General features: G+C 39.5%; 3 long non-coding RNA genes across 5 annotated transcripts; 2 read left to right on the top strand and 1 right to left on the bottom strand.

The window, feature by feature from the left end:
- Nucleotides 1-2349: 2349 nt before the first annotated feature.
- On the top strand, nt 2350-5902 carry LOC309497117. Of its 3 annotated transcripts, XR_014205396.1 has the most exons (4): nt 2350-2509; nt 2734-2886; nt 3985-4181; nt 4390-5902. It is a non-coding gene; the product is annotated as an uncharacterized lncRNA (long non-coding RNA). The 3 variants fall into 3 exon arrangements; XR_014205397.1 differs by lacking the exon at nt 2350-2509 and having other exon boundaries at nt 2644-2886; nt 3979-4181; XR_014205398.1 differs by lacking the exon at nt 2350-2509 and having other exon boundaries at nt 2644-2886; nt 4390-5901.
- Nucleotides 5903-6291: 389 nt separating this feature from the next.
- LOC309480843 lies at nt 6292-12884 on the top strand. The gene is made up of 2 exons (XR_014199795.1): nt 6292-12052; nt 12222-12884. It is a non-coding gene; the product is annotated as an uncharacterized lncRNA (long non-coding RNA).
- A 9612-nt stretch (nt 12885-22496) lies between these two features.
- On the bottom strand, nt 22497-25557 carry LOC309482057. Its single transcript, XR_014200180.1, has 3 exons — nt 24839-25557; nt 23732-23897; nt 22497-22626 (listed from the first exon to the last, which is right to left on the bottom strand). It is a non-coding gene; the product is annotated as an uncharacterized lncRNA (long non-coding RNA).
- Nucleotides 25558-26862: the final 1305 nt, after the last annotated feature.

Genomic DNA, 26862 nt, shown 5'->3' on the forward strand with positions numbered 1-26862 from the left:
GTGATAGCCTAACTTTTTTCTTATTCTTCTATGTGCTGTTTTACAGCCACATACCCCACGGTTGAGTGCTCCCTGTCATCCAGTGTGGAGGTTCCACTTACTGCAACCTCAACAAAACTAAATCCTCAAAATGTAAATGTAATTTGGTAATTCACAGTGATGAATTTATGCATGTACAGTATAAAAAAAGTGTTCATTCTAATACTGATCATTTGACTTTTAATTGTTCCTTATCTAAATGATCCCTTACTGCTTTATTTTTGGATTTTCTTTACAGAAAAAAAATATGGAGAGGCTCTCTGATATTTTGGCGTCATGTCCTCCTGCTGCTCAGCCTCAAAGTAGCTCTGCATCATCATGGTCTTTTCGGCAGCAGAAAGCCTCAGAGCGCTGGAAGGAAGCAAGACCATACCACCTAAAATGCCTTATTTCAAAAGAGGCTGTTGGTCATCCCCTGTGTTGCCTTTGCAACGAGCCTGCTGTTATTAGGTTGGTTTTCATTAATACCAAACTTCAATTACCCAGGGTGGGTTTGCTGAGTGCCCTGCTTCATAGGCTAAGATACATGTCTTTTGGGATGGGAGAAGACTTAGATACCCAGATGAAAAACACATTAATGAGAAAAGTAAATCTAGGACCTTCTTGCTGTGAGGTGACAATGCTAAACACTGAGCCACTATGCAATCCTTTACAATAAAATCGAACCTAGTAAAAGTGAAATAGCTTAAATCGAGTGTACAGTACTTTATATAAGTTATTCACCTGAAATAATGTATTATATTATAATATTGTTTTATTTTCTCCTTAGGTGCAGAGAGTGTCTTCCTGAGGAGTGGTTCTGTGGGGACTGTGATGTATTGCATCACAAAACACATCCACTCCACAACAGGGAATGCGTTTGCCAACTGTGAAGGTGCCAGACTGCTCCTGTGGAGGCACAAACTTCACTGTGTTACCAGGCAAACCAGTGATTTTAATTACCATCAATGGTAAAAAAAAAAAAATATATATATATATTAGTGGTGGGCCGTTATCGGCATTAACGTGCTGCGTTAACGCGAGACTCTTATCGCGCGATAAAAAAAATATCGCCGTTAATCTATTCTCCAAATTGGGTTGGGAGATGGCTCTATACTACACAAGCTATGATGACGCAATCTACCCGCGGCCGCGAGGTAAACCCGGCTGCAACGCGTATTCGTCGTCATCTTAAGTAAACACAGCTGAAAGTGAAAGCTGGTGAAAAAGATCGGTGCAACATCCATTATTTGGACTTGGTACGGGTTTAAGCCGTCAGACGAGCAGCAGCAAACTATATACAGAGTGTGTGGGGTAACAGTTCGGTAAGTTAACACACGACTAATCCGTTCGACCACCTCAAATTCAAAACAAAACATGATATCACTGAATAGAGCCCTGCACGGGCCTCAAATCTAGGCCCGAGCCCGGCCCTGGCCCGAGCCCGGCCCTGGCCCGAGACGCTCAGGCCCTAGCCCGACCCGTGTCCGACAGCTCATCAGAATTATCAGCCCGAGTCCGACCCGAGCCCGTTTTTTTTTTTTTTTTTTTTTTTTTTACAGCGGCAGCCTGCCCTATTTGCAGCCATTAAAATATGTCCGTTATGTTTCTTTTCTTTTCATTTCTTTATTAAGTTAATTTAGACAAATGTTTGGAGCATAAAAAAAAATAAAATAAATGACGAACAAGCAAGCCGAGCCAACAGCGAGTAAAACATGTTTGATCAATTTAGCCTCTCAAATCAACGCTAATACTTTACTTGGCTACAATAAAATCCATAGATATAAAACACTTCAAGCATATCACACAGACAGTTAGTTCAATGTTTATTTATTAAACCACAGTGACTAAATGTTTTTTTGAAATACTGAGGCAGGCTCAGGCTGCTCGCAACAGCGCTCGCAAACGAAATGAGCAATAGCCAATCTAAACAAATTAAATAAAATAAATTGGAGAGAGTACTGTGTCTCAAATATGGCCGTGGGAGGTTCATGGCAGTGGTATGTCTGTTTTTAGATGCTTCACAGGAATTTATTTACAGTTCTGCTTTATAGAGTATACTGAACTAAGGCATGCATGTTACATATTGAGTGTTGTAATATTAATTTAGTTTAATTTAGTTCCCCCCAAAATGTTACACACTGGACAATTTGTTTCCCATGTCAGTCTACATTATAATATTCACATACTTCAATAACTGCAGCTTTGCTTTTCAATTTTTTGGTGCTATAATTTTTTTCTTGTTGAAGAGTTCTGTCAAAAACCTCTGCCTCTGTACTTCATGTCTTTCTAGACAGCAGCGAGTTTCGCCATCGCCTTCGAAGGAAGCTGGCAGAAGACAAAAAACTCATTCTTCAGGAGATACAGTAACAGAAATACAATGATCTTGTACTAGAATCGGCAACAACCATTGACGTAGCTGTGGTGGAGCATTCCCTAATTGGAGAGAGTACTGTGTCTCAAATATGGCCGTGGGAGGTTCATGGCAGTGGTATGTCTGTTTTAAGATGCTTCACAGGAATTTATTTACAGTTCTGCTTTATAAAGTATACTGAACTAAGGCATGCATGTTACATATTGAGTGTTGTAATATTAATTTAGTTTAATGGTGTATTTTCAGTTTTCTTATGTATCAATTGATAAAAAAAAAAGTCAATGTTTTAGTGATTATGCAAGATTGTCTCATGTATACATATAACTGTTATTGATTCTTAGCAAACATTTCGATCAAGAAACGAGTGCACGACCAAGTGATGTTAACAAGGCGACTGCATGAGGAAACAAGCGTTTTGGTGTTGGAGATGGCACAACACTGCACGTGGTTGCAGAGCCTGGCAATGGTTCTCAAGAACAAGTTGGCTGAGGAGGGTAAGTTTAATTAAAACCCTGTCCATCTAATGTGTTTAAAAAAAACATACAAAAAAACACATCAGTCACAGAACTTGGATGGAGTAGAACGGTTATGGCTCTCTTTGCCGTGGTCCTTTGGGATATACATAAAAAATGGGGATTAAAGTTGTTACTGTAGCTATGGTAACAAGTCAGTAAGGCTATACAGATTCACATTTGCTTGAAAGATGTGCAGATTTGTTGTACTATGTCTGTTACTGGAAAGCGGAAATGAACAAAAGAATTTGAACATTGGAATTTGTGTCCTGGTGTGTTACATGGGGTTAGCATAACATCAAGATTAATCTTATTATTATCTCCTCCAGTCAACATAGAAAACCTTGCTGGTCAGCAAGTAACAAAATGTGTTACTTCAGCACAACTGTAGTGAAGAAGAAAACTGTTAACTTAAAACAGCTATCAGACATATATATGCTGCTTTGGGCCTCCCTCCATAAAGTCACCTCAGTGAGCCATGTTGCCTTAAGTTGTTTTATACAGAAGCTAGCCTGGTCCCATGTCAGCGATACACATAAAAATGCCAATTATCCTGCTATGTAGATTTGAATTGGTGATATCTTTTTACTCCATTTAAGTTATTTGGCCCAAACATAAAAGATCACATTCATCTAATCTTTCCTAATGATCCGCTAGCATAAGCAAGCCGTCAAAAAACGCGTCTCTGTAGGCAGCCTAGGCTCTGAGATCTGCACACAAAAACAATTGCACTCACCACCACTCAAAACCAATCACGGCGGGTGTTGTGAGGTTTTGCGCTCGTGCAAGGCTGCCTATGACGGCTGCACGCGAAAACCTCACAACACCCACCCCTGTCGGTGATTGGTTGGAACACTATTTGTTTTGGTTTTGAGTGGTGGTGAGTGCAATTGTTTTTGTGTGCAGATCTCAGAGCCTAGGCTGCCTACAGAGACGCGTTTTTTGACGGCTTGCTTATGCTAGCGGATCATTAGGAAAGATTAGATGAATGTGATCTTTTATGTTTGGGCCTGAAATCACTGATACAACCTTTAATATAGTTTGTCTTTAATGTAATCTCGTTTGTATTTTGAGACGTAGACCAGGGAAATGAGGGACTTTGCTGTCTCTTGAGAAGAAGACTGTCAGAGGTGTCAGAAAGGTTCCAAGTGGTCCTCCAACAGTACAAGACTGCCTTAGGTCCTGAGGCCTCTGTCCTTCTACATGTTGAAGAGGAAGATCAAAGTGGCCTCAGTAGTCCAGACACCAGTGAGGATGAAGAGGAAAACACAATTTAGGTAATTTATTTATTATTATTATTATTATTATGTTTGTTTGTTTGTTTGTTTGTTTGTTTGTTTTTTGGAATAACCCCCTGTTACTGTTATTCTTAATAATTTATTTGTGTGTTTTATTAATGCTTTACACACCTTACTTATTCTAAAACAGCTGAAATTCACCCTCTTATCCTAATTCTTGCTTTTTTGTTTTTCTGTATTTCCCCAGATGGAAGCTGCACGAAGGACTATGTTGAAGGAAATGGACTTGCCCTATATCTGTGTATTATTAGTATGCTGATTGATTAACCACATCAAAATCTTGTTAAAAATTCAAACTGTGTATTTAGATTTTCCAAGCAATTTAGTAAGCACATTGCACAGTTCATTGAAAATGCACAAACCTCTCAGTATAGGTGCACCAATCTTATCCAAAAATGTAAACTTTGCATGTATGATATTACCAGATGTAATTACTGGGCTCATATGATATTAGGGTAGTGTATACTCTTTTAAGAGAGACTCCCCTTAATTGTGGTGACCCTGTGACCTTTCCTTTTGCACCAACGTTAGGCCAAACTTTTGACTTGCATACAACAAATGTTATGAACCGATTTCTGTAATTTGCTGAGCAATGAATCATGTCATGTTGACCTTATGACATTCCCTGTAGCACAATCATTAGACCAGAATGTCAAATTGAATATTGTCTAATTGGGCAGATTGCCATGAAATCTTGTAAGCACATGATGACTTTGGTGACCTCATGACAATTCCTCTATCATCACATTTAGGCCTTAATGTAAAAACTCATTCTTGATTGCATTTCTCAATATTCACTTATTCTGTGGTGCAGCAGCAGTGTCTGTGTCAGTCTATGACATTTTGTTTTTCCCCAGAGGAGGCTGCCTATATGGATCACTACTTAATTGAGTGTATATAACTTGTGTAACTTTATATTACTGCAAAGATGCATTATAGTATGTAACAGAAAAATACACCGTTTTTTATTTTACGATTATAATTTATATTGTATATTATTACAGTTGACAGATGACTTAATTCTTTGTTCTGCTGGAGCTTTTTGCAAGTAAACTTAATAACCTCACATTCCAATGTTTTTAAATACAGCCTTATGGCTTGTTTGACAAATATGCATTTGGTGTATTTTTACTGGTATTGTTGTGAAAGACAAAAGATGAATATTTTGTTTTTACTTTTTCATACTTTATTGAAAAACAATATTTTGTATTTGTATAGTTGATTAAAAAAAACATCACACTGTGGAATCTTGTTTACAGATAAACTGTTTAACAGTTTAAACTCTGTTTAACATCAAACTGCATTATTAATTAATTACTTTAATGCATGTCTTTTTACTTATTTTCAAACAATCAACCTTGTTTGTAATTAAACAAGATCTATCATAATAAGTAATGTGTATCTGTTAGGTGTATATGTTACAGTTTTTCTCGATTGCTGAAACACTATAACTATGGATTTGAACTCAAATTTCAAAAACACAACACCGTTTATCAAAAAGCACACCCTTTTCCCCAAACTATAAACACTACTCCCCAGTTTTGACACATGAGTCAGATTTGTTAAACTTTCACTGCAAAACTTTACACACATTATCCATTTATCATTGCCTACACAATGTTGTAATTTAGAAAGCACTACACAAAGAGTCAAAACTGATCACACAGCAATCAGAACCTTCAACAGATCGATGAAACGGATAAGATGAGAGAGGGAGGAGAAAGGGAAAGGGCTAAGAGACAAGCAGTCTCAGATGAGATTTGTGCCAGCTCCCTAGTTGGGGTCATCCCTCTGTTCCCACAGCTCTATGTTACCACGGCCCTATGTTACCACATTTCTGAGAATTTTTTTTTACTGAAAATTTTGAAAATTAGGTTCTATGTTCCCACAACCATATGTTCCTACAGTCCTATGTTCTCTCAATATTTTTAAAATTTCAAAGATTTTTCTCAAAATGAAACTCTAAGTCAAGTAATTTTCTTACCACATTTAACCCTCCCCTGTCCCCCAAACAGTTACTGTAAGCAAGAAGCGCCAAGTCACCAAAAGGTCAGGAGAAATCTGTCAGGAACTCTATGATCCCTGTGATAGAAATTTAACATTTAGATGTGTTCTTTTACTCTTAGATGTGTTTTTACTTATAGACGTGTACAACTTGTATTAACATCTTTTACTTTATTTTTACTCATAAGCATTTAAAGAAATATAATCATATAAGCTAAAGCACGTTATTAAAGATATGTAATCAAGTGTTAGAAAAGCATAAGTTAATACAAGCTTGCAGGGACAAAATGTTCTGAGTTATAGGAGACTGAGTAGCACAGAGTGTACTTCAAATGACCTTTTGTACTTCAAGTGTCCTTTTGTGTGCTCCAAGTGTGAAAAGTATGTGTGCAGCGTTGATCGAAATAAAGATAGACAAAAGGTGTGAATTTGAGCAGCAGCTAAAAACAGGAACTTGTAGTAGGCATGGTATTGTTCTGTCTAGATATAATTTATGCCAGACAAAAGATCTTGAACAAGATGTTTCCTTTTAAGGTAAGCGATCTTTTGAGACAGCTGAAGCCTACCCAGGATGTGTTAGGGGTATATAACCTCGGCAAGGGAACTAACCCTTGGCCTTCTCATAGCAGATGCTCTCTGTATGTGAATGCCAATTTCTTGCAAGAAATAAAGCTGATCTTTGTTAACCTTTGAGATATCCTACTGTCTTACAATTATTGAGAAAAGTTGAGAAAAGAATTTCCACAACAAATGGCGACGAGGATTGGGAATCGCAAAGCTGATGACCTCCGTGGACGAAGCAATTGATTGAACATCCCAAAGACAAGAAGTCTCTGGCTCCGATACCCCAACGCTAAAAATGCAAGGGACGGGAGAATTGTGGACACCACGGCAGGCCTAGGTGGACGCGATCCCGAATAAAAGAACCAAGCTGCAAAAAGCACGGTGAGAGAAAATTATTTACGTGGTAAATAAGAAAATTATTTGCGTATTTTTCCTAAAAGGGTCAGGGTTTTGGAATAAGCCTGAAAGTAATTTCCAAACAGGGTTTGAGAATAAGCCTGATAGTAATTTCTCAAATGCCATGTGTTAATTGTTTTCCCAGAAGGGCCAGAGTTTGAGAATAAGCCTGATAGTAATTTCTCAAACGTCCAGACAAGGTGCTGTTTGAAATAAGCCTGATAGTAATTTTCGAACATTTAAGAAGGCACTTGTTTGGGAAAAAGACCTAGCATCGACGGATGTGGGCATTTTGAAAGTCCTAGATTGATGAATTTAGGCAGGCGTGGTGGCCACGCTGGGGGAAAGAATTAACACAGTGAATATAGTGCGTGGTGACCACGCGGGGAAAGGATTTAAATACGCAAATATAAATACTGAAGAATTTAAATACGCAAATACAAATACTGTTGAGTAAAATTAGTGCAAAAATGGGTAATGTTAATGATAAAGAATTGGAGACAGTGGATTTCTCAAAAGGGAATTATTGTTCCATGACCAAGAAAAATGGAACACAGTTAAATTGTACGGATTTAATGTCTGTTTAATGTCTGAGTGTAAGCCATCTGCAAAAGACAAAGGAAAATTGGACAAAAACAAGTCCAAAAAGAAAGGAAGAAAATATAATTATGACTTTGATGGTCGAATTATAGATGTATGGTTAAATGAGGCAATTACCAGACAAAGAAAACAGATAAATGTAGCATTAGCAACCATTAGAGAGTGCAATGAGAGACAAAGCCAGAAAGAGGAAGCCAGAAAAAACTTTACTAAGCTCTGTTTCTAATTCTTCCGAGGAAATGAGATGCATGAAAACCCGCCTGGGTGAGGACGACCGCTGTCTGGCTCCCTACTCCCCCTACCAAGCACCACCAACAGTGGCCCTCCATGAACCACAAAGACAACCAGGAGCAATGGGAGGTCAAGATCAAGACAAAGACAAAGAAGAAGAGGGAACGAGTCTGCAAGCAAGACCACCAAGACACCCTGAACATCGAAGCCTGCTAGGTTCGATCACCCTGCCCTTTGCTCCTCCAGACTACACTCCTCCATCTGCAAAATTCGTAAATGTTCACCAACCCAAAGAGAAGCACAGGCCAGACAATCAAAGATAAGTACGTATGAAGAATATCTGAAAATTGTTTTTTTCTGGACGGTCTGGACCCTGAAATAGGGAAAAAGGTCAAGCGTCTGGAAGAAATCCGACGACACGCAACGCATCAACAACAGCTGCTGAGAGACCAAGCCAAGAACAAACAGAAAAAGATTGACAAAGACACTCAACTGGCTCTGCTGAAGATGGGGTGGAAGAGGACGTGGAATGGGTGACCGACCCGCAATGGACCCTGAAGTTTGTTATAATTGTGGGCGAAAAGGACACTGGAGAAATGACTGTCCGGATCCTCCAAAGAACAGAGGATTCCAACAGCCACCAAAGCCACAAGGAGATTGAAAGAAGGAGGGGGAGGGGAGCGACGGTGAAGGGTCTGACTCCCAGGTGGTAAATATGTTTAATCTTATCTCTTTTTCTGCTCCTTGCAATGAAGAAAATATGCTTGCTGTTTCTTGCAATGAAGAAAATTCGCTTGCTGATACTGAACGAATGTATAAAGCATTTGCAAAATTACCAATGATTGATATCAGTATCGAGGGTAGGAAAATTAAGTTCTAAATTGACAGTGGAGTGAAGAACTCAGCAATTAAAAATGAACAATTGCCTGATTTAATTGTATTATCTGGAAAATGGGCAACCTCCAGAAGTGCCACAGGGCATCTGGTAAAGGAACCATATACAGCAGATTTGTCTTGTCAGATTGGTGATCACTCATTTTCTAATGCTTTTCTTGTAACTACTACCTGTCCTTGTAATCTTCTGGGAAGAGATTTGATGTGTAAACTGAAGCTGAACTTGTATTGTGATGACAGTGGCCTCACTGCTGATATGAGCATGGTGCGAATGCCAACTGAAACATTATATGTTTTTGAATGGAGCACTCCTCAGTGTGGTCTGCAAAACAAAGCCACAAATAGGATGCCTCCTGACCATGATTTCATGGAAGAAAGTGATTTGCATTGCACATGTCATGTTAGCAGTGAGCCAGATGAAATTTTTGCTGAAAAATTGTCTGAACTAGAGATTGAGGAACTGAAAACCTCAGAATTAGTTTGGTCAGATAAATGGTGTGCTGTGAAGGTTGAATTGACTGATAGCCAAGCATCACTGTATGATGTGGAGGGGGCCGTCCCTCACATCTCTTTAGCTAAACCACAGACTGCAGAGTGGAGAGAATTGGGGCTTTTTGTGAAACAATGTGACTCACTAAAAGATTGGTGGCTGACAAAATGTGTGGCCATCTGAGAGCACAGGGTTTTACAAACAGTCACTATAAGAGAAAATATTAAGGGAATCAGAACTGTTAAAGTGATGAATAAATAGTACTATATGAATTGCACGTGTTTAAATATTATACTTTTTATATGAAGGCGTCTAGAATTTGTATCCCGTTATCCCTGGGAGACAGTGTGGGAAAATGGTTTTGATCTATGAGATTCTAAGAGTCAATGGTTTACTGTATGTTTAACTAAGATACTTTTTTGTGCATTGTGCATATGAGAATGAGATTGGGTGACCAACTTTAAATATAAATTGTGATTTGACAAAAATATTGGTCACTCCATTTCATTTAAAAGGTCATTTTCTAGATTCAATAGAAACAATGTTTTCTAATTATAAACATTTGAAATCACATGCTGTCATCATCAGCGAGATAGAAATGTTTTTTATTTTTGTCCATGGATCAAAGATTGTGTGAAGATTTCCAAATCTTCTTTTAAATAGCTTATGAGCAACAACAAAAAGTGGAAAATTGAAATTGTGCAAAGAATGACAAATTGCATTTGAGAAATTAAAACGGATTCTCTCAACTGCAATTGTAGGTCTATACGATTTCTATTTAAAGTGTTTAATCTATTTGATTTTGAAAAGCTAGGTTTACGTTCACTGTGTTAAACTCAATCACATGACGACTGCATCGGACAACTGAGAATTGATATCGTAACGTTCAGACACTGTCGCAAGGGGAATGCCACAGTGTGTCTACGTTCAGTAGTTTCTGTCGTCGTCGAACTTTGTTACCGTTCATATTTGGTGGTATTCCACTCCTAATATATGTTCCCCATTCAGTTCCTAAACTGCTAAGGCAGACAAGAATGAATGAATGAATTAATGAATCTCTGGCCAGAGAGGGGGGTGTGTGGAGTGTGTGAAAGTGGGTGTGTGAATTATGGTGTTGAGAGACATAAATGATGTCAATCAAAACAGCTGTATCTACACAGGGTAAAATATGACCCAACAGGGAAGAAAATATTCCCAATAAAATAACAACCATGGATGATTTTGACTAACTATCCTGAGCTGGGTTATTGTTGTGGTAGAAATAAACAATGCCACACACGTACAGTGTATAACTTTGGGAAGGAAGAGAGCAAGCTAGCTTGCCCTGTCCACCCAATACTTAACGTTTTACTTTTTACAGGATGTCATGATGGATCTCATCGAACAGAACTGATTCTGTTCCAAATGTATAAAATATTGTCTTGTTACTGTTTAACATGAAATTTTACAGGTCTCATCGGAAAAAAGGACGACCGGCCAGACAAGCAGATGAGTCTGGCGACATGATACATGTTGTCACTAACAAAAATACTTAAGGTCTCCATTCACAGGTTGTTCTTATGGTTCACTCCACAAACAAGGTCCAGTGGACTGCGGTTGTGTTCTGAGGGAAAATCTTGCAACTATCAGCAAGGTTGCAGTGTGTGACACCTCCGTCCAAGCTTCTCACCTTAGACTACACCAACCAGCTTGAGCCAAACGCCAACCAGCCCTCAGCAACCCCAAACGCCGACACCAACGACAACGCACAGCGTCAAGTGGGGGATCAAGGAAGTGCTAGTAACTTTTCCTCCCTTGCCAACGTGGGATAAGCCCATTGCAACGTTTCGCAAAGAATCACCCTGGTGAAGATGGAACGTCCATGGGGCAACGAGATGATCAACACAGCTGGAGGAAGATGTGGACCAACTAATGCTTTAAGCTTAGTATAAGAATTAATTTTGTGTGATGTTTATTGATGTTTTATTTGTTTTAATCAAACTATACTGTAGGACTTGAGTATTTAGATCTCATGATTTGAACAATTACTGATTCATTTGAAAATATTTCAGGTACTCGTAAATTAAGAAGAGGGAAAATGTCTTAATTCTGTAGAATATAGGGACATTAAATAGGGTCATTACTGTAAAGATAATAAATAATCTAGGGACTATTTTTGAAGAAACTTGAGGGTTTTAGAACCCTAATTCAGATATCATAGATGCTAAAAAATTAATAGTGGTAATAATTGTTCTCTAATAAGGGAGGATAAGTAACTTTGCTGGACTAGGTCCGAATAGATAATTGGGTAGGTTTCTATAGCGATTGATTAATGACATGTCAGCAGCTAAGGCTATTATCATGGCAGGAGCTGGGTTGAGCTGAGTTAATTTTAAAATTAATGACATTGTTTGAAACAAGATAATACAGTTATTGATATTTGTGTTAAGGATAAAAATGAAAGTATTCTAGAACTTTTTGGTTAGATTTTATTACACAGATCCTTAAATAGATCTGACTAAGTAAAACAATCGCCTACTTGAAATAAAAGCTAGCAAAATAAGGTCAAGAAAAATGGTTAATCAGCAGTATCAGCCTGTTAAAGGCCTAATAGATCAATGTGATTCGAAATTTAGCAAAGGATAATGAAACTTGATTCAAAGTTAAAAGGCAATGTACTATGGTATGATTAGTTGTTGTTTTTTTTAAATAGAATTAGATTGCTAGAATTAGAATGTTGGGAAGAAGATGAAGTTGAGGTTACAGTGCCTGAAGATGAGGTATACGAGAACGAGAGCGAACATGAGTTTGACTAAGAAACTAAGAAAATTTACTTGTTGTAAATTACTATTATTATGGAGAAAAAATGTCAAATTTTGTGTATGTTCTTTGAATGAACAAGGGGTGGAATGTGATAGAAATTTAACATTTAGATGTGTTCTTTTACTCTTAGATGTGTTTTTACTTATAGACGTGTACAACTTGTATTAACATCTTTTACTTTATTTTTACTCATAAGCATTTAAAGAAATATAATCATATAAGCTAAAGCACGTTATTAAAGATATGTAATCAAGTGTTAGAAAAGCATAAGTTAATACAAGCTTGCAGGGACAAAATGTTCTGAGTTATAGGAGACTGAGTAGCACAGAGTGTACTTCAAATGACCTTTTGTACTTCAAGTGTCCTTTTGTGTGCTCCAAGTGTGAAAAGTATGTGTGCAGCGTTGATCGAAATAAAGATAGACAAAAGGTGTGAATTTGAGCAGCAGCTAAAAACAGGAACTTGTAGTAGGCATGGTATTGTTCTGTCTAGATATAATTTATGCCAGACAAAAGATCTTGAACAAGATGTTTCCTTTTAAGGTAAGCGATCTTTTGAGACAGCTGAAGCCTACCCAGGATGTGTTAGGGGTATATAACCTCGGCAAGGGAACTAACCCTTGGCCTTCTCATAGCAGATGCTCTCTGTATGTGAATGCCAATTTCTTGCAAGAAATAAAGCTGATCTTTGTTAACCTTTGAGATATCCTACTGTCTTACAATTATTGATAAAAGTTGAGAAAAGAATTTCCACAACATCCCACATTAGGACATTTTCAAAACTGAGTATTGTGTTCATACATTTCCCTATAATTTCAACAGCTAGTCTATACTACTACAGCTAGTCTACACTACAGCTATTCTACACTGCTACAGCTAGTTAGGGTTAGGTTTAGGGTTAGGGTAACCCTAACCCTCTGTGGGAACAAAGAGCTGTGGGCACTTGGGGCTCTGGGAACATAGGGCTGTGGGAACATAGGCACGCTCCCCCCTGTAGAGACGTGCCATTGAACTTGTTACTAAGCGTTCAAATCAGCGTCCATACTTGAAGTTCTTCCAGTTTCCAGAGTAGGGTCAGTTTTAGGGTTATAAAATTGTAGCTTTACTATACACTCACCTAAAGGATTATTAGGAACACCTGTTCAATTTCTCATTAATGCAATTATCTAATCAACCAATCACATGGCAGTTGCTTCAATGCATTTAGGGGTGTGGTCCTGGTCAAGACAATCTCCTGAACTCCAAACTGAATGTCAGAATATGGGAAAGAAAGGTGATTTAAGCAATTTTGAGCGTGGCATGGTTGTTGGTGCCAGACGGGCCGGTCTGAGTATTTCACAATCTGCTCAGTTACTGGGATTTTCACGCACAACCATTACTAGGGTTTACAAAGAATGGTGAGACATTCAGATGGTAGAGTCAGAATTTGGCGTAAACAGAATGAGAACATGGATCCATCATGCCTTGTTACCACTGTGCAGGCTGGTGGTGGTGGTGTAATGGTGTGTAATGGGATTTTTTCTTGGCACACTTTAGGCCCCTTAGTGGCAATTGGGCATCGTTTAAATGCCACGGCCTACCTGAGCATTGTTTCTGACCATGTCCATCCCTTTATGACCACCATGTACCCATCCTCTGATGGCTACTTCCAGCAGGATAATGCACCATGTCACAAAGCTCGAATCATTTCAAATTGGTTTCTTGAACATGACAATGAGTTCACTGTACTAAAATGGCCCCCACAGTCACCAGATCTCAACCCAATAGAGCATCTTTGGGATGTGGTGAAACGGGAGCTTCGTGCCCTGGATGTGCATCCCACAAATCTCCATCAACTGCAAGATGCTATCCTATCAATATGGGCCAACATTTCTAAAGAATGCTTTCAGCACCTTGTTGAATCAATGCCACGTAGAATTAAGGCAGTTCTGAAGGCGAAAGGGGGGTCAAACACAGTATTAGTATGGTGTTCCTAATAATCCTTTAGGTGAGTGTATATATCAACAATCTCCTACAGTTGAAACATACATTATACTATATTTAAATGATCAAGATGAAAGATCAAGACTGTTATTGTAGTTGTAGAACAACCATCAGGGCCGTCTCCAATGTACACTATTTACATTTTTTTTCCAACTGCTTGCACACATTTTCAAAACTATGTCACCTTTTTTCAAAACTTTCCCAAAACTGCACACACAAAATTGTGTGTAGCCTAGTGTTTTGAAAAAAAGTGTTTTATGCAATTGAAAACTGAGTCAAAGGCTTAGAAATAGTTTATTGTTTTTGGAGATGTGGTGTGAAGTTTTGCACTTTGAGTGAGAGGTTTCAAAAAATCGTGTGACATAAAAAAGATTTTGTGTGTAAGCAGTTGGGAAAAAAACTGTATAAACTACAATTCCCACGAGAGACGCGCCATTGAACTTCTTACAAAGTGTACAAATCAGTCACCATACTTGTAGTTCTTCTGGTTTCCCGACCAGGAATAATGTTATAAAAATGTGTCTTTACTATTCTATATTAAGAAACATACATTATACAGCCGAAACATACATTATGTTATATTTATATATGATTAGGATAAAAAATAAAAAAAAATCGCCAAGACTTCAAATCTGTGGTTTTAGCTGGTAGGCTACAGTAGACATGAATTCAAGATTGTCGGCGGGAGTTATGCTACCCTTCAAAGAGCGACTTAAAAAAAAAAAAAGTTTTATTTAACATTATGTTTATTTATTTAATTATGGCCTGCAAATGTTTGTTTTACCAACTGATGAATGTAATAAACTGCCACTTATAAATATGTCAGAATTAGATGCAATAAGTATACAAACAATATCCTAATATTAAAGAATTCCAAAATGTGTGAAATAGGCTACTCTCCAGATCAAGACCTTCTCAATAAATCAATATTTGGCTTTTTAACTAGTGACAAAAACTGTTCAGTTCTAGAAGATAAAATCATTTATTTTATTTGGATGAATTAGTCTGTTTATCAGATTTACCAATTGCTATAATTTGTTTGTGCTGGTCAAGAACAATAGATAAAATTGAACTGCAAGCAAAAACTTGGGGCCACTGTTTCAAATATGTGAGTGGCTCCTCCCCTAACAAATGTAACCTCACTCCATTTTTTTTTTATAAAACTTGAGAGCCCTGATTAAATTATATATGCTAACCTAAATTTTAATCAAAAAAGAATCCACTTGTAAAGTTAAACAAATTTCACATATAAATATGCTCAATGTAGTCTGTTTCTTTTGTCTCAACCACTTCATCCTCATATTGTTTTGAATTAAATTGATGTATGGAAAAGTAAAAACAAAAATGATCTTTTGCAAGTGTTATTGTAGTGTATTTGTGTTCTTTCACAAAAATATAAGTGAAAATATGCCAAATGCTTATTTATTGCTTAATTACTCACTAGAGGCTTAAAGAATGATCAAACAAATTTATTGACAAGGTGCATAACAAATTGAAACTATATAGTCTTTGGCAATTGGACCACATCAAGACATCATTCTTTTAAGAGAAAAGCATGAAATGAAAAGGGATATCCCCTACATGGAGCCGACACTGGTGGTGGTGGTGAAGGGGTGAGTAGCAATGCTGAGATCTAGATGAATGTGGAGCTCTTCTCCTGATGACCACAGTGGAGGGACCTACTGTATGACACGATTGGCTCAAGAGGGTTGAGATGATAATACATTTGGTTTAAGACATAAAACACCCAGTCAGCTGATGAGTTTGGAGTAGAAGAGAGTGAGAGAGACAATGTAAAAGATATGATATAATGTGCGAGTATAAAGAAGGACAGTCTTATTTGTTGAACTTCATATTTTAGCTTCATGTCAAACAAGCCATAAGGTTGTATTTCTTAACAGTGGACTGTGAGGTTAAGTGAACTTGAAAAGCACAGAAAACAGAACATGAAATCAAATTACACGTCAACTGTAATAAAATAACAGTGCAATTTATAATCATGAAATATGAAACATGCTTTTGAATAACATCTGAAAAAGAAAATTCAGTTGGATTAAGTACATTTCTAGTACATTCCCTTTCGAGATTAAACTCCAGGTCATATTCTTGGAGATGTTCCCCTTTTCACTACTACAGAAAGATGAGATATGACTTCAAATGCAGCACAGAAACAATTTAATAAATAGGCTGAAACCAAAATGGAGTTCTAAATATACATTTTATTTATTTTCATTATTTTGGAGTGAATCCTTTGGCTGCCAGGAATGGGCCCACTGCTCACCACTAAAAACAGAAGGGATTTTTTTTTCTGTTACTGGTTGAGGTTTCCAATAAACTTAAAACATTACCGAACATGTCTTTTATAAGTATAAGTTTCATTTTCCGTCTATGAAGGACCACCACCTTCATGCATGCATTAATGGTGGTGGTCCTTCATAGATGGAAAATGAAACTGTTATACTTATAAAAGACATGTTCGGTAATGATGTGTGCTTTACACTTGTTTAAAAGGCTTGTTTAATCTGAAACAGAACAGATTAATAAAAAAATTGTAGCAAAAAAAAAAAAGTTTAAGTAAATAAATAATGAATGCATTAATTCATAAAGCAGAAGAACAGAATAATACATACCATACTGGACAGGGCTCCCAGTCAACCAGCATTTCTGCTTTGCCCTAATGTAAGAAAAGACAAAAAATAAAATCCATTCTTAGCATAAGGCTATTATGTCTGATTATAGGCATTGAGTTTCATTGATTTTCAGAAGACACTTCCTCATAAACTGTAATTCAAAAAGACTGAACACATAAAAAGTATCTACCTAACAATTATGGTATGTATAATATGTATTTGCCAACTCACAAGGAAGTTTCTAGATCCTATATTACACTCTGCATACGGCCTACACTCTGCAGTTCCTTTATGACTGTCTAACCTTTCTCACTCTTTCTCTTAAAGGGATACTCTACCGTTTTTTCATATTAAACTATGTTATTCCCTTAACTAAGACGAGTTGATACATACCTCTCTCGTCTCAGTGCGTGCACTAAATCCCTCTGTCTTACGGCGAAACTTTGTTAGCCCAGTTCATTTAATATGGGCCAAGCAGAGAACTCCACGTTTTCCCTATTTAAATACAGTTACTCGCGAAGTGTAACTCGACCTAGGACGGTGACACAAAACAAAACGTTGCGCTTTTCTAAGCGTGTAAAATGGATAACTATTTTGTATGGCGGAATACCATAGCAAGTGCTTGTAAGCACTTCGACTTGGCGCAGTAATATCTAAAGCGAATTAACAGGGGTTAAGTTGCAATGTTTAACAAAGTATGAATCATTGCATTTACATGCACTTACTCTTTTGTGGCCTTTTCCTTTCAGGCATATGCCTTGGTCCCCCTGTGGGATATAAGATTACAGTCCAGTTATATCCACTCAGAAAAAAACAAAAACACATTTACAATAATTAAACAAAATGCACTTTGTAATGTCTTTTCAACATAAATATGTGTCCCTGGTGTGTCTAGACACCCCTGAAATATGAGAAAAGACGATCCTCTCAGTTAATGTGTGTGCAAACACGCTGTTTAATTTGGCTCCAGATTTTACATCACATGCAGGCTCATTGGAAAATAGTAATCATAGTAGGCTTTTAGAATACTCCATCTAAAATGACCTGTTTCAGACAGGGTCTGCATAAAGGACCAGTTTGAGATAAATAAGGACTTTTTTAGGATCATGCAAAGCTACTCTAGTGGAGTATCAGAATAAAAATATAGAACTGGAAATGAACATAATAGGTCCCCTTTAAATTCTATTTAAGTAATTAATTTACATATTAGAGAATCTGCTTGACTAATGAGTTTCATAGTTACCAAGCTATGGTAACAGTTATCAGAACCACCAATAATTACCCTAATAATAATAATAATAATAATACTTCATCACATTTATATAGCTGTTACAATGACAGCTGAAGCAGATGCAGAAGCAGGATCCAATTGCAGCAGGTTTTATTAAACAAACTCAAAAGGTAATAAACTCAGAGAGAGATACAGGAACAGCCAACATACAACATTAAGAACTCACAAAGACTGAAACAAGACACAGGGCTTAAATACACAGACAGACAAGCTAAACAAGATAACAAGGGGGCGTGGCTAATGGAAAACACCTGGGAAGACTAATCAACATAACGGGGACCTGCTAAACATAGAATGAGACAGGGGAACACAGACATTAATCGTGACATAGCCCCCCCTCTATGGGCGGCTCCCGACGCCCATCAAAACAAAACAAAACAATAGTTCAGGAGGGTGGTGGAGCGGAGGCGGACCCGGGGGTGGGATGGAGGGCCAGGCCCGTGGAGTGGAAGAGGACCTGGAGACTGCGGCAAGACGGGAGGCCAAGGCGGATCAGGCTGTGCAGGCGACCAGGGCGGATCAGGCTGTGCAGGCGACCAGGGCGGATCAGGCTGTGCAGGCGACCAGGGCGGATCAGGCTGTGCAGGCGACCAGGGCGGATCAGGCTGTGCAGGCGACCAGGGCGGATCAGGCTGTGCAGGCGACCAGGGCGGATCAGGCTGTGCAGGCGACCAGGGCGGAGCAGGCAGTGCAGGCGACCAGGGCGGAGCAGGCAGTGCAGGCGAAGATGACCATTCAGGCGGCCAGGGCGGAGACGACCCTTCAGGCGGCCAGGGCGGAGACGACAGGCCATCTGGCGGCCAGGGCGGAGACGACCCTTCAGGCGGCCATGGTGAAGCAGGCTGAGGAGGTGGCCATGGTGAAGCAGGCTGAGGAGGTGGCCATGGTGAAGCAGGCTGAGGAGGTGGCCATGGTGAAGCAGGCTGAGCTGGTGACCACGGCGGAGAGGACCCTTCGGGTGGCCAAGGCGGAGAAAACCCTTCGGGTGTCCATGGCGGTGAGGACCCTTCGGGTGGCCACGACGGAGAGGACCCTTTGGGTGGCCACGACGGAGAGGACCCTTCGGGTGGCCACGACGGAGAGGACCCTTCGGGTGGCCACGGCGGAGAGGACCCTTCGGGCGGCCAAGGCGGGTCAGGACTGGACGAGGCCAGCGACGAGGGCAGGTCAGGACTGGACAGGACCAGTGATGAAGAGGGCTTTGAGCTGGGCAGGACCAGCGATGAAGAGGGCTTTGAGCTGGGCAGGACCAGCGATGAAGAGGGCTTTGAGCTGGGCAGGACCAGCGGCGAAGAGGGCTCTGAGCTGGGCAGGGCCAGCGGCGAAGAGGGCTCTGAGCTGGGCAGGACCATCACAGACTCTGGCTCGGCGTCGACAGCCATCTTGTCCAGAGACACTGGCTCGGCGGGCGTGATGTGAAGCTCTGGCTCGGCAGGACTGACGTGAAGCTCTGGCTCGGCAGGACTGACGTGAAGCTCAGGCTCGGCAGGACTGACGTGAAGCTCAGGCTCGGCAGGACTGACGTGAAGCTCAGGCTCGGCAGGACTGACGTGAAGCTCAGGCTCGGCAGGACTGACGTGAAGCTCAGGCTCGGCAGGACTGACGTGAAGCTCTGGCTCGGCAGGACTGACGTGAAGCTCTGGCTCGGCAGGACTGACGTGAAGCTCTGGCTCGGCAGGACTGACGTGAAGCTCTGGCTCGGCAGGACTGACGTGAAGCTCTGGCTCGGCAGGACTGACGTGAAGCTCTGGCTCGGCAGGACTGACGTGAAGCTCTGGCTCGGCAGGACTGACGTGAAGCTCTGGCTCGGCAGGACTGACGTGAAGCTCTGGCTCGGCAGGACTGACGTGAAGCTCTGGCTCGGCAGGACTGACGTGAAGCTCTGGCTCGGCAGGACTGACGTGAAGCTCTGGCTCGGCAGGACTGACGTGAAGCTCTGGCTCGGCAGGACTGACGTGAAGCTCAGGCTCGGCAGGACTGACGTGAAGCTCAGGCTCGGCAGGACTGACGTGAAGCTCTGGCTCGGCAGGACTGACGTGAAGCTCTGGCTCGGCAGGACTGACGTGAAGCTCTGGCTCGGCAGGACTGACGTGAAGCTCTGGCTCGGCAGGACTGACGTGAAGCTCTGGCTCGGCAGGACTGACGTGAAGCTCTGGCTCGACTGGGCAAATGACTGGTTCGGTGGTTTTGGTGGAACGTGGAGCAGACCTGCGAGCTCCCCGGACGGCTATCCAAGCGGGGTCAAACACTTTAGACACCAGATCAGCACTGTTAGAAATAAGTTTTCGTGCTCTGGGCCATGTGATCTCAGCCACTGGTCCGAAACAGATACGGTGCTCAGCAGGGAGTGGTAATGTGGGTTTGCCTGGGCTGACAGTGTGAGCAGGTTTGGCTGGGCTGGATGAATGTAGAGCATACTTGGGAGTAAAACTCTCCCAGCAGATGGCAACTGCTTCTCTCCAGTCCAGCCCCAAGAGATCGGGGAGTGGTCGAGGATCGACGCATCCGATTATATAACCTGTTTTTAAAGTTTCATCACTCAGATCACAGTTTGTAGCTAGCTCACAAAATTTCTCAGTAAACTCAAACAGATCGTGGCTTTCCTTCACTATCGCCGTGAGCCGATCCCAAAACATCTTGAAGGACGCGTACTGCTGGATCCATAAATGGTGAGTTCTTCTGTTACAATGACAGCTGAAGCAGATGCAGAAGCAGGATCCAATTGCAGCAGGTTTTATTAAACAAACTCAAAAGGTAATAAACTCAGAGAGAGATACAGGAACAGCCAACATACAACATTAAGAACTCACAAAGACTGAAACAAGACACAGGGCTTAAATACACAGACAGACAAGCTAAACAAGATAACAAGGGGGCGTGGCTAATGGAAAACACCTGGGAAGACTAATCAACATAACGGGGACCTGCTAAACATAGAATGAGACAGGGGAACACAGACATTAATCGTGACAATAGCGCTTTTCTGGGTACTCAAAGCGCTTTACATGGAAGGGGGAATCTCCTCAACCACCACCAATGTGCAGCATCCACTTGGATGATGCGACGGCAGCCATATTGCGCCAGAACGCTCACCACACACCAGCTTATTGGTGGAGAGGAGACAGTGATGAAGCCAATCAGTATATGGGGGTGATTAGGAGGCCATGATGGACAGGGGCCAATGGGCAAATTTGGCCAGGATGCTGGGGTTACACCCCTACACCCCACCGCACCCTACTTTTTCGAAGGACACCCTGGGATTTTTAATGACCACAGAGAGTCAGGGACCTCAGTTTAACATCTCATCCGAAGGACGGACAAACATTATTTACATACCTGACTTTTTTTTTTTTCGACTTGCGACTGTGCCCCTGGCTGACCCTGTGAAGACAGCTGTGGGTTTGGAGAAAGAAAATTACTCATATACCAAATAAATCTTTAACTTATTATTTAAAATACTTGAAGATCACAACATCGCACAAGTGTGGCAGTACATGTATTAATAGGTGTAAAGTACATGCATTCTTATTGCGATTGAATTAAGGTTGCTCCATTAACTCCACGTGTTTCATTTTATCGTTTATGTCCATCCTGTTTGTGATAATCCTAATTTGTTTCAACAAGCGCTGATCCTGCGCTGACTTGTTCAGGGAACGCAAGGGGTGGGAGAATGGTTAAGTTAAGTGTTCATGGGACACTGACATTCCCAATTATTTTGAATATTCAAATTATCCTAATATCTTTAGTAATCAAATTTGGCCTAGTAATTTCAGCATTTGATTAGTAGTACTTATTTTACTTTTAGATTTATAATAGACTCACAAAATTCCTTCCAACAGCCCTTGTACAGAATCAGATAGACCTTTCATCTATCTAATTATGTAATATCAGATCAACTTTTCTAGCAGATTATCCATTGAAAATGAGAACCCTGTAGGTGATGATACACAGGGCAAATTTTTTAGCAATGTTGCCGTCAACGGGCAACCAGATGAGACACAGGGCCCACAACCCATCTAAATTATCCAGATAGAAATGTGTTGCCCATTTTCAATGTGAAAGTGCCCAAGGAACAATCGCTCGGCAAGATTGCCCAGCAACATTGCTAAAAAAGTTGCCCTGTGTATCATCACCTAGTGAGTTTTACTTTATCAAGCAGCAAAAAAGTTATAGCATGGTGTGTTTGAGTTCATTTCGTTGAAAAGAGCCCTAACCTGCATCAAGCTCTATGGGGGAAAAACACTTGAAGTCAAGTTAAGGTTTTGGCCTTTACAAATATAAACTGTAACTCTTTAAATTTGTTCTAATTACCTTGCCCCTCCGTGGATTCCGCCTGCTCCACTTGCCCCTCCGTGGATTCCGCCTTGCCCCTCCGTGGATTCCGCCTGCTCCACTTGCCCCTCCGTGGATTCCGCCTGCTCCACTTGCCCCTCCGTGGATTCCGCCTGCTCCACTTGCCCCTCCGTGGGGCTCGCCTCGCAGGGTGTGAGCTGCAGAGTAATCAGCTGATCCTCATTGCCACTGGAATCCTGGGTCCATCCTGTGCAAGTTAAACAAGTGTTGTGTTTTGCTTATTTAAAACATAGAGGTTAACCATAAGCTTGATCTGTACCTGTTTTAACTGTTAGGTAAATGTGTTTGAATAATATATACCAAATTTTCTCCAACCAGATTTGAAGGCAAGGAGAACTATTGAGAGTCTACTGGATGTATTAGATATCTGTAATATATCTGATTGATTTTCTATGACGATAACCAATACAATATATCTTTAAGTCAGAAAATAGAGCAAAAAGTGCTCATAATATCTATTGAAAAAATGACAAGTATAATGTTCGTTTACAGTCTGGGTCAAACTATTCAGTTAAGACTAGACTGCGTGCGCTAAAAAACTTTGGGCTTTATGCCTCAAAGTTAGTAGCAGTGTAAGTTTGTGGTGTATCCAGCAAAAATTTGATGGTTTTCTTTTTCTTTGTGCTATTTCCGTTAATGATCTACATTTTAGCACTGTCCTCGATATTGTTTCAATGAGTATATATAGATTCATTATCATTTGATTCATTGACCCAGTGACCAAAACGGGTCTTTGCAAATGTAATGTGTTCAATTAGTATGTCACTACAAAAATTGCTGTGGTCAGAGTGCCTAAACATTAAAAATATGGTTGTATGTGGGCTGAAAACAGAAATGAAATATGTCTCCTACAAAAACATACCAAACATAATTCTAAAGTTGACAGTATATGCTTGAATGCACTTAACTCTGGGTGCCAAATCCCATTGTAGACCAGTGTGCTGCATGCTATTAATACAAACAGGGCTCAATACACTTAGAATCTACATGTCTACATCTGCAGTTGCAGGAAACTACTGTTTTGAAATAGTTTACTTCAATTCCCATAATCAATTGCCAGGTGTGAATTTTTATGTTTTTCTACCCATTTGCGTCTACATTAAATGCGTTGGTAGAGACGTCACATAGAGTAGACTATGATCATACAAGCATTCAGCAGCAGAAAAATAGAATGACTGAATTTAAGTTTCAGGGGTGAGCCATTCCTTTAAGATTTAAACATTAATAAAATATTTTGCGTACTCAACACAAGTTGTGAACTGTGACTTTAAGATACAGTGCATGCATCTCACCTTCACAAAGGTATTCATAAAATGAACCTATCTTCTGTAGGTAGTCCTGGGCAAAGGTGGAGAGTGTGCAGCGAGGCGTTAATATTTCGCACTTAATTTCTTTTTTTTTGTTCTCCTTTCCTAGTAGCAGAACTGGTTTGTAGCCAATGGCATGGAGTTTCTCAAGCTGCAATGACAAAATTGTGTGTTTGCTGTTTAAAGTAATAGAAAAACAACATAAAAAATAACTAAGAATATTAATTAAAAAATATATAACATTATTAATGACAGCATCCAGGTTACTGCCATTCAGGATTTTTAACCTAATGGTGAGTTTAGCTGTATGTGCAAACAGGAAAGGCTCATACAATAGAAGCAAAAAACAACTCTATATAGAAAAACAGTAAAAAGATGAATCTGACACCATGAGGGAACCCTTTATATAACTTTATATAAATATTTATTTTTGTAACATTAGTAGCTCGGGTTTTGCACCTACATTGATAAGATTATGTAACCATTGTGCAACTGGACAATGACAATCTAAAGATTTAGTAAAAATAAAGGCAGAACCTTAGCGATTACGTGACCAAATGGGTGAATGCTGCACATATTTACAGTTGACGCATTCACATTTTAAAGTGCTTTGAGTAGTACAGTATGAATGCAGTTCATGTGTTATTTCTCATCCACTCGATAAGAAAGTTTGATTATTAAATTCCACCTGTAATTCTGTCATAATGCATGCCTGTATATGTTATGAACTCAAGAATTCCTGAGTTTCAATTATATTTGCTGTGTGTTCAAATTTTGCTCTGGTAGATCATTTTGGTATGTGATGTATTATGGTGAAGATGTGATTACTTAAGGGTATTACCACTAAAATAAAAACTACAAATCACAATTACGTGTGCCTTCAAAGTTGATAGTTAAATTATACTTTTAAATTGATTCTGATGACACAGGGAGGACAAAGTATCATTGGAAAAAAAAGATTCATCTATATTGGCAAAAAATAATGCCTTTCTGACCTTGCGCTGGCATGCTCACTTAATAACAAATGGTACCACTGAATGTACTTCCTAGATGATCTGGACAGTTTACTGTCATGTATGAAATTGTACGTACCATGATATTGGCTTCATCCTTGATGGATGCAGTGTTGTGGTTTTTCTTACGACCAACCACCCATTCCTCTCGCTTCTCATCAAACCTCTGAAGCTTCTTCTTGAGGCGCTGCTTCAGAGGCTGCTCCTTTTTACAATGTGAGCAGATCTTTTGAGCGCAAAATAAAATCCCCTGGCAAAAGGGGCAGATCTTTTTTGTAGACCCCCCTGGCATTATAACAAACAGTCAGATACAGACAGTCAGATACAGACAGACAGACAGTCAGATACAGACAGACAGTCAGATACAAACAGACAGTCAGATACAAACAGACAGTCAGATACAAACAGACAGACTGACAAAGATGGGTAAGACAGACAAGTAGACAAAGACAGACAGGGAGGAAAGAAAGAGCAATAGATAAAGACTGTGAGATAGATAAAGATTGAGGATGAAAGAGAGTAACAGAGAGGATGTAAGATATAGAAAATAATGAAGAGATAGAGGTTGGCTCTTAAAAAGTGCCTTTGGGTTTTGAAAATCAGGTTCGGATAGGTTCGACGGGTGATGTTTGACAGGATCTGCAGGGAGAACAACAGAAAATGTTAATTATGTAGTGTTATGTTGATATAAGATTTAAAAAGTGTACTCTAATAGTGAGTGATTCCCATTTTCTTGTAAATTCTTAGGATAAATAAATACAGATTCACGTTGTTCCTATTTCCTGTGCTACTGTTAAAAGTCGCGTAAAAATTTTTTTTTTAATGGCGTGTATGTGTCTAGGTTTCGCCATCCCAGATATAAAGGCAGCGTTATGTGCAGTAACGTTATAACGTTAGATCAAGTGATAATATTGTTATTACTGACACATTACAGTGACGTTGTGTGTGAACCACGATGATCGAGAGAAAATTACATCATCTAGATGTCCCCAATTAAAGTTACTATTCCCCCAATAAATTCTCAATAAGCATTTACACGTCAAAAAAACAAACAAAAAAACATGTTGATATATATATATATCAACATGTTTTTTTTTATATACCTATATATACATATATACATCTAGAACCTATATCTAGGCTTAGAACATGTTTTTTTTTTATAAACTCGTAATTTTATTAATTTTGGACGTGTAAATAATGCTTATGAATTCATCTTGCTTATTAGGCTGTTGTAAGCGACTTACCGTGGTGGAATCGCGCTGGGCAATGGTTTCTGCGATGGTCACACACACAGTGACGTGTTGCACAAAATTGCGCCAAAATATCAATCATAATTAAAAAGTACAGTCTTAATATTTTATATCCGTGCTAAACATTTTAAAGGGGTCAGCATAAATGTCCAAGTGAAGGAAACACGAGTATGTAGCCATTACATTTAAACACATATCACTTCCCAGAATGCATCCATCTCTTTGCCAAAGGATATGTCCATATAAAGTAATTTAAACATTTCTGCAGTAGGCTATATAATTAATTTATTACAACTTCATAATCAGTATTGAGATGAAAGTTCTATAAAACTAGGCTATTCTTTTTTTCTTTTTTTTTGCGCAAAAAAAAAAGCAGCAAAGTAGGCTCACGATAAGCCATTGCAAATTGAAATACCATCGACAATTATAAAATATCCCACAATAAATTAAGGCATGTTTTAAGCCTACAGCAAATATGCAGTCCTGCAATTATGTCGTTTTAATGTAGTCCAAAATTATATAAAAAAAGAGAGGAAAAATCGTTGATATTACCGATTTAGAAAAGTGTTTCAGCTAGCTACCCTCAACGTCGGCTTATGGACGTAAGGGGGAAATTACCACAATATGTGATCGAAAATTATAAAATATCCCACCTAAATTAAGGCATGTTTTAAGCATATAGAAAATATACCGTCCTTTATGTAATTTTAATGTAGCCCAAAATTATATAAAAAAGAGAGGAAAAAAAGTTAGGGTTAGAAAAATAATCAAAGTTCAAAATTCAAAGATGAGGGATTTGCACTCAAATCTATCGGACGACCCTCTCCGTTGTCAAGTGACGAATAGGGGG

The sequence above is a fragment of the Leuciscus leuciscus genome (assembly GCF_965113295.1).
Source record: "Leuciscus leuciscus genome assembly, chromosome: 1".
Classification (NCBI taxonomy): Eukaryota; Metazoa; Chordata; class Actinopteri; order Cypriniformes; family Leuciscidae; genus Leuciscus; species Leuciscus leuciscus.